The following is an 8,370-nucleotide window of genomic DNA, read 5'->3' on the forward strand; positions in this document are numbered from 1 at the left end:
TTGAAATAGTGTAACTAAGCATAGAGCATCCAAAAAAAAAAAGTGAGAATGGCCAGACTTCATCTCACCTACTTTGGTCATGTTGTAAAAAGGGACCATTCCTGGAGAAGGATATCATGCTTGGCAGAGTGGAGGGACAAAGAAAAAAGGCATGGCCCTCAACGAGATGGGTTGACACGGTGACTGCCACGATGGGCTCAGGTTTAGCAAGGATTGTGGGGCTGGCGCGGGACTGGGCAGTGTTTTGTTCTGCTGTGCACAGGGTCGCTATGATTCAGATGACTCAACAGCACCTAACAACAACAACAGCAATGCCTGGGTTGTTAATCTTTATGCGTTCTATTTCATTTTTGACAGCTTCCAATTTTCCTAGATTCATGTTTCGTACATTCCATGTTCCGATTATTAAAGAGTGTTTGCAGCTGTTTCTCCTCAGTTTGAGTCATGCCACGTCAGCAAATGGAAGTCCTGTAAGCTCTACTTTATCTATATCTTTAAGGTCAGTTCTACTCTGATGAGGCAGCTCTTTCCCAGTCCTATTTTGAGTGCCTTCTTACCTGAGGGGCTCATCTTCCAGAAATATTATATCAGACAGTATTTCAGGGATATTCATAGAGTTGTCCATCAGGAAGAAGCCAGGGCCCACAGCCTGATCCAGGTAAAGGGAGGGAGAGACCCCATTCAAGGCAGGAAGCAGCCGGAAGAAGCCAGGGCCAATGACTGGAATAGGTAGGGAGGCCAGGAATTGGGCGGAGAGGTTTGGAACAGCTAATAGAGATGGCAGTTTGTCTTACTGTGGTGGCTTGCAAGTTGCTGGGAAGCTGGAGGCTGTACCACTAGTGTTTCAAACACTTTCAGGGTTACATGGTGGACATGTTTCAGCAGAGCTTCCAGACTGAGACAGAATCAGAAGAAGGAAGAGGCCATCCACTTCTCAAAGAATTAGTCAGGGAAAACTTTATGAATGGCAGAGAAACACTGTCTGATACGTTACTGGACAACTCTATGAATTTATTCCTAGTTATTTTATTCTCTTAGATGTTGTCTCAGGTGAGGTTGTCTAGAGAAGCAAAACCAGTGAAGCTTTAGAGAGAGAGAGAGAGATTGATCTCAAGGAAAAGGCTCATGCAGTTGTAGAGGCTAGCAAGCGCCAAGTCAGTGGGTCAGGCATCAAGCTGGAGACGTCTTCTGACACACAGCTGAAGGGGCTGACGAACCCAAGACTGACAGGCAGTGCAACAGGCTGCTAGCTTCTGACACTAACGAAGCCAAGATCAGCAGGTAAGATAGCAGGCTGTTGGTCACCAGCTGCCAAGGCAACAAGATTGGCAGGCTGATCATTAAGGCAAGTTCAAGTCCAGATGTTGATGAGCTAGTTGTAGGAACTTGAGCAAAAAGCCAGAAATCTTTCCCCGAGCTTTTTCCATATATACTGGAAGCAGGCCACATCTGGAAGGAAACTCCCTTTCAACTGATTGCTCATAGCAGATCTCATTATGGAGTTGATTACATTCTATTAGAGCTCATCATGGGAGACAATTACATCATAACTGCTGAATTAATTAGAGTCATGACCCAGCCAAGTTGGCACACAACCTTAATTATCATAGTTGTTAAATGCTAAACTTCATTGTAAATGAAGTTCTTTTCTGCATGTCCTTTTCACATTCTGCCTTGGTGATGTACAGAAGCCCATATGATTTTGTGTGTTGCCCTTGTATGTTCAACTTTGCTAAATTCCTGTATTAGTTGTAGCAGCTTTTTAGTAGATTCTTTGGGATTTTCTGCATATCAAGTTATGTCATCTGCTAACAGAGATAGTTGGCCTCTTTCTTTCCAATATGGATAACTTTTCTTCTTCTTTTTCTTGCTTACATTTTTTTTTTCTTGCATATTGCTTTGAGTAGGACTTTTAGTACAATAAGAGTGGTGAGAAGGGGCATCTTTGTCTTCTTCCTCTTTTCAAGGGGAATGTTCTTAATTTTTCTCCATTGAGTAAATGTTGGCTGTTGGTTTTTCACGAACAGACTTAGTCATGTTGAGGAATTTCCCTTTTCTTTCTATCTTACGAGGTTTTTATATCTTAGGGATGTAATGGAAGTGACACAAGCAGACATGTGCACACCTGTGTTCATTGCTGTACTATTCACAATGGCAAAAACATGGAAACAATCTAAATGCCCATCAACATTTGACTAGCATCTTAAAAGCTTGCAAGCAGCCATCTAGATGCAATGATGCATCTCTCCTCATCCAGAGCAAAGAAGAATGAAGAAAACCAAAGACACATGGAAACAATTAGCTCAAGCGACTGGTACATCATGCGATCCTCAGCCTATATGACTATGAGACCAGAATATTATGTGTTATGTGGTGTTTTGCTGATTCTGTGTTATTCTTTAGGGTTGCATAGTATTCCATTGTGTATTTGTACCATAGTTTGATTATCCATTCTTCTATTGATTACTTTGCCCATTGTTTTTGTTGTAAGATGCCATCAAGTTAGTTCCAATTCAGAGAGACCCTACGTACAACAGAAGGAAACACTGCCCAGTTCTGTGCCATCCTCACAGTCGTTGCTGTATTTGAACCCATCGTGGCACCCACTGCATCACTCCATCTTGTTGACAGTTTTCCTCTGTTTTCCTGACCTTCTACTCTTCTACCACCACTCGTCTGTCAGTTTGTTGCACTGTGGTGGTTTTTGTGTTTCTGTGATACTGGAAGCTACACCTGATACTTCAAATACCCACAGGGTCCCCCTGGTGGACAGGTTTCAGCAGAGCTTCCAGACTGAGACACATAGGAAGAAGGATGTGGTGGACCACTTCTGAAAAAAAGTGGTTGCTGAAAACCTTATGAATAGCAGTGAAACATTGTCTAATATAGCACTGGAGAATCTGATGAATAGCAGTAAGTCATTTTCTGATAAAGTGCCAGAAGATGAGCTTTTCAGACTGGAACACACTGCAAATACGACTGGGGAAGAGCTGCCTTCTCAAAGTAGTGTTGACCTTAATGGCATGAATGGAGTAAACTTTTCGGGACCTCCATTTGCAGATGTGGCACGACTCAAAATGAGAAGAAATAACTGCACACATTCACTACTAATAAGAACGTGGAATGTACCAAGTATGAGTCTGGGAAAATTGTTATTATGTGCCGTCGAGTCGGACCCAACTCATAGCGACCCCTCCTTGGGTTTCCAAGGCAGTATCACTACGGAAATAGATTGCCCCATCTTCCTTAGAAGTTGTCAAAAATGAAATGGAATGCAGAAAATCTATACTCTTGGCATTATTGAACTGAAATGGACTGGCATTGACCATTTTGAATTGGAAAATCATGTGGTCTACTATGCAGGAAGTGACAAATTAAAGAGGAATGGCATCATATTCATCATCAAAAAGAACATATCAAGGTCTGTCCTGAAGTACAGTGCCATCGGTGACAGGAATAACGTCCATATGTTGAAGGGCCAGAAAAGCCTTTTTGCTGAGAAATTGCAGAAATATAACAAATTAACAACTGTGATTGGAATAGCTATTAACCACAATGGTTAACTTCCTATCTTTCTTCACGCCTCCTTCCTTCTACAACTTTATGTTGTTCTTCTCCTCTGACATTCCTTTGGAACCTGGCTTAAACTCACTGCCAGTTTGTAGCTGATAATTAGTTTGTGGAGTGAGATGACCCTGAGAAAGGAAACCCGCAGTCTGGAGGAACCAAGATAAAGGAAAAGCAGAGACATCCCTGGCAGACCAAGAGCCCTGAGGGTGCCCACTCCCAAACTCACCCCTCCTTGTAGAGTTCACCTTCCCAGGCAGGTGCAGAACTTGAAGGACACTTTCTCCTGACCAAGGGCTGCATTTTTTTTTTTTTTTTTAATCACCAGAAGACTAGCAGAGAGGTCACAAGGCAACAGCAACTCATCCGGAGAACAAGTAGAAAGCATTCTCTGCATTCCTTAAGCCCTCTGATCTCTTAGACCAATGCCCTTTAAAAACTCTAAACATTTCTCAGCTCTGGGTGACAGACTTTTTTTTTTTTTTGAGAAGTGATTCTGTCTTCTTTGGTGTCAATACTCAATAAATTCTTTTTCTTTCCCACTTAAACCTGTTGTGATAATTGGGTAAGAAACTTGTTCCTACAACATATACACCTACAAGGAAAACCAGTTAATACCGTTATTGTTGTTAGGTGCAATCAAGTTGATTCTGACTCCTAACGACCCTACATACAACAAAACAAAACATTGCCCAGTCCTGTGCCAGCCTTACAATCCTTTCTATGCTTGAGCCAGTCATTACACAAAATGTAAGCTTGTTGTGGTTATGTGCTGTCAAGTCAGTCCCGACTTATAGCAACCCCTCCTTGGGTTTCCGAGGCAGTATCACTACGGAAGTAGATTGCCCCATCTTCCTTCCGAGGAGTGGCTGGTGGGTTTGAACCGCCAGCCTTCTGGTTAGCAGTCAAGTGTCTTAGCCACTATGCTACCAGAGCTCCCAAATGTAAGCTTACACAATATGAATTTGCTCTGTAAACTTACCCAAATCACAATAAAAATGTAAAAAATACGTATAGAAAGAAGACAATGCCAAGTTTATTTTTTTTAAAAAAAAATCTAAGCTTACACAAAATTTCTGAAGAAATAGGAGAATTTTGGCAATCATCTCTAATAAACCTAGAATAGAAGAGGTTCATTTTCATTTGGACACTGTCCTAGAGCAAAATGGTAGTGTGTGGTTGAAATGAAAAGTAAAGAGCGTTTATTGAGGGCCAAGGCAGTTTGCCATCTGGGAACCACAGAGTCCAGAGGATGCCGAACTAAGTGCTCAAAGGAGGAGACAGTTCAGGGAGTTTACATAAGAAAAGTACAAGGCAACTTAGTAAAAATTCAGTGATTCATTGACATTTAGGTAATAGAAAATTGGATAATGGTACACTTGATTGGTAGGAGATTACATATGTTTCTCAAGTTGTTTGTTACAAGTTACTGATTAATGATTAATTTGGGTACATCTGCTCTTAAAACAATCATGAGACCCTCCCTGTGTGACTACAAGGAAGATATGCATAATTCTCAAGTTTATTTTGAATAAGCATTTGTTCTGAGAATTATTTTGGACCTGGATACTTAAGCGTAAAGGAAAACTTTACTTAAACTTTACATTGTTTTCCCAAGTAATTTTCTCCAGGAACATGGAGAGTTACAGAGATGGCAGGCTACATTCCAGATGGATAGAGTTTTAGCCTCAGACCTTAGCGCTGCCACCATCTCATGTCGGGATCCTAAGTTAATTTGGGGTGCTCCTACTTGATACTGTTGTAGGGAAAAAATTACAAGTCTGTTTAAAGTAAACACAAAGAGTTTTTATCAATGGCAAAGGGCACTTTGCAAAATGGAGAAAAACAGAGTTAAGAAGCTCTTGACAAAGTGGAGCTCTTCATTTACAAAGGCTTAGTAAGACCTCCAAAAGGGTCCAGCCAACACCCTTATGACTGATTGACATTTACAGAGCTGGCAACTGACTGGCTATAAATCTTAAGTGGGGAGGGAATTAGGTCCACTTAGGCTTCAGCTAAACAAGGGTATGGAAAGATACCAAGTATGATAACCCATCCACTGCCGTTGAGTCGATTCTGACTCATAGCGACCCTTTCAGGACAGAGTAGAACTGGTCCCTAGGGTTTCCATGGCTGTAAATCTACAAGGAAGCAGACTGCCATGTCTTTCTCCCTTGCAGCAGCTGGTGCTTCAAACTACCAACCTTTTGGTTAGCAGCCAATGCTTTAACTACTATGCCGCTAGACCTCCTTATAAAGTGTGATAAGATGGTTGTTGTTGTTATTTGCCATCAAGTCAAATCCAACTCATAGCAACCCCTCCTTGGGTTTCCGAGGCAGTGTCACTACAGAAGTAGATTGCTCAACCTTCCTTCTGAGGAGTGGGTGGTGGGTTTCAACCACCAGCCTTCTGGTTAGCAGTCAAGTGCCTTAGGCACTACGCTACTGAGGGAGGGCAAAGGGAGAATTTTCTGAGAATTGACTATCAGAGTCACGTTTCCTGGCACTTTAACTCATGTAGACACCTGTAGCCCAGCTTCTGAAGATAGCAAGGCTGGAGTGGTTTCTGGGAAATGGTCAAAGGAACAATGATGGAATTAGATCTGCATTACCCTGGTGACTCTGTCAAAGTATGAATTAATAAAGCAATCACAAGTGAAAATGCTGAGTATTCTTAAGCTTAAGGGGAGAAAAAGTGTTTTGATACAGAAAAGCTGCAAGCATGTCTCTATGAGTTCATTCTAACTTTAAGGACTTCTGGTGGCATAGTGCCTAAGGCATTTGACTGCTACCCAGAAGGCTGGCAGTTCAAACCCACCAGTCAATCCTCGGAAGGAAGACTGGGCAACCTTCTTCTGTAAAGATTTACTGCCTCAGAAATCCAAAGAGGGTTGCTATGAGTCAGATAGCAGTGAGGTTTCTTTTCTTTTCTTTCTTTTCTTTTTTTTTTTTTTTTTTTGTTATTCTAACTATAAGGCCATCTCTCTGAAGCTTAAGCACAACTTGTTCTCTGTCATACCTATGTGAGCAAGGTAAGCAAACACATTTTTCTATAGAACTACTCATATTTAGGACAAAGGTGCAGTAATAATGTTTATGGACATGACAGGCTGCAATATATTGCAGAAAAGTACAAAATGAAGTTACAAGAAGAGATTTGGCATACACCTTACATTGGAACCTCATTATAAACACCTGCTTTTTGCATATTTATAGTTGGTGACATGGATTCAAAGAATGATAACTCCATGTGGTTCTTATTTTGAGCAAAGGGACAGGCAGTGGCACACTGAGGACGAGGGTACTTTTCAAGCTTGGGGGGGTTCCAATGAGGTTCTTACCATCTGTCACGAGTAGAGCCAATCACCTAAACAGGCTCAAGTGAAAAAGCAAAAAGATTTATTGAGTATTGAGACCCAAGGAGACAGAATCGCTTGTCTAAAGAGTCTGTCTCCCCAAGCTGAGGAAAGGTCAAGGCTTTTAAAGGGAACTGGGCTAAGGAGTAGAGGGGTTGAGGAATGCTGATAATGTTTTGTTATCGGGATGACTCGTCTCTTCTTTGTGAACTTTCTGTTATTGTTCTGGTCAGTGATATAAAACAGGCCTTGGTCAGAAGAATTTTTTTTTGCAAGTTCCTTGCACCTGCCTGGAAAAGATTAACTCTACAAGGAGGGGAGAATGTGGGAGTGGGTACACTCAGGCCTCTCCAAAGCCAGGAATGACTCTGTTTCCTCTTTATCTTGGTTACTCCAAACTCCATATCTCTCTTCTCAGGGTTGTCTTGCCCCATAAACTGCAGTAAGCAGCTGAAATAGGCTGTGAGGTAAGTTGTATGCTCAAAGAAATGCATGAACAGAAAAATAATCCTAAAGAAATGATTGTCCATGAAAGGGTCAACTATTCTATTTTCATAGACCAAACATAAACTAAACTCACTGCTGTCAAGTTGGATCCAACTCATAGAGACCCCTCCTTGGGTCTCCAAAGTGGTATCTCTACAGAAGTAGATTGCCCAATCTTCCTTTCGAGGAGTGGCTGGTGGGTTTGAACCACCAGCCTTCTGGTTAGCAGTCAAATGCCTTAGGCACTACACCACCAGAGCTCCCATTTTCATGGAAGGTCAGTGAAAAGAAAAAGAGAAAATTAATCATTGTGATTAATGTCAGCTCTAACCATGGCTGCTAGTTTGTTATATTTCTGCAGTTTCTCAAATACTTCTCTGGTTCTTCAACACCAAAAGATGGAGACCCTTCCAAGTTGGCCTTGCAGAGGCACGGAAGACCTTAGGGGGTGGTGCTGCTACCTGAGCAGCCAAGGGAAAGTCCACACTAAGCAGAATGGTGAATAAGGAAGGACCTTTATTTGTGGTAGCACGGACTCAGTGGATTCACATCCAGAGACTGAGCCACTAACAAAGGCCATGCAGGGCTTTTATAAGATTTTCTTATGAGGTATTCAGGGTAAATGGGTGATTGGTTACCTGCAAAAAGATGCTAGCTAGCAGTTTTTACAGAAGGGGGAAAAAAAAAAAAACGGCGAGAGGAAGAGAGGAGGGGGAGTATGGGAAGAGGAAGAAGGGAGGTGGAGCAGGGCAGAGGAATTTTCCAGTCTCTATACATGTTTGGAAAGCAGGAGAAAGGGGATAAAAGCCAGGAACCCAGACAGAAGAGCAGTCAGCCCCAGGGATACAGGTGAGGAGAGACAACTCAGGGATGCCCAAAGCAGCAGGCTGGAAGAGCAGGAGAACGGGGATAAAAGCCAGGAACCTGGACAGAGGAGCAGTCAGCCCCAGGGACAACTCAG

Source organism: Orycteropus afer, unplaced genomic scaffold (assembly GCF_000298275.1).
Source record: "Orycteropus afer afer isolate SDZICR_OR568_19922 unplaced genomic scaffold, OryAfe1.0 scaffold00291, whole genome shotgun sequence".
Lineage (NCBI taxonomy): Eukaryota > Metazoa > Chordata > Mammalia > Tubulidentata > Orycteropodidae > Orycteropus > Orycteropus afer.